Source organism: Penaeus monodon, chromosome 27 (assembly GCF_015228065.2).
Source record: "Penaeus monodon isolate SGIC_2016 chromosome 27, NSTDA_Pmon_1, whole genome shotgun sequence".
In the NCBI taxonomy this organism is placed as follows: domain Eukaryota; kingdom Metazoa; phylum Arthropoda; class Malacostraca; order Decapoda; family Penaeidae; genus Penaeus; species Penaeus monodon.
The window spans coordinates 2,130,452-2,131,317 of record NC_051412.1 but is presented as its reverse complement, the minus strand read 5'-3'; positions in this window follow the sequence as shown (position 1 = coordinate 2,131,317).

The following is an 866-nucleotide window of genomic DNA, read 5'->3' as shown; positions in this document are numbered from 1 at the left end:
TTTCTTCTCAGCTTTATCGTGCAATCAGCCCTTCATTAAACCAAAACGATTAGCTTTTCACTGATTTTTCCTCAAGGTCATCCTTCATAGTGTATATTCACGTACAAAAAGTCGTTTGTTGTGGATGAAGCTCCGAAACCCTGTAAATGAAACAAGTCACATTATTTCGGTGTTCGAAACAGACTTCAAAACTTGTTCGAGTTTCGCCGTGGCTGTAGAGTGATCTTAAACATTAACACACGAAGGGGATAATACCTTTTTTTCTTGAAAATGACCCTTCTTATTATTAATATCAAATGAAATTAAAGTGACCTTTCAGTATAAATGGATAATCCGTAACTGCAGTCTCATGAAGTTTTTAATGTCACGGAACCATTAAAGATAGCAAGAGTGTGGAAATCTATCATGCGTGTTCTTGAAAGCATTCCAACCTAGATATATAACAACGGACTCCTTTTAAGCCTTTCATTAGTATAATCTCGTCTGGCATACCATGGTCTTCTATCCCTCTAATGTTTTATTTATCTTTCTGAACTATTTCATCACCTGCCTCTTTACAGAGAGTCGTGTATTCAGCTTCTGTGTTATGCATGTTAGAATTCTTTAGACTATGATTTCGTTCACTGCGTCCCCGTTAATACATTTCCTGGCATTTAATTTTAATGTAATCCTAGCATGAAGTCAAGTGAAATCATGAATGCAACATGAATTATTATTATCATCTGAATTGTTGGCACTGTTGCCATTATTGTCAGTTTTAATGTTCCGGTTCTGTGCGTATCTGGACTTGATTTCATGGGTTAAATGTTATCCAATGTTTGCGTTATCTTCTCTTTTCAGGATTTTTATGTATTTGTTTTAACATC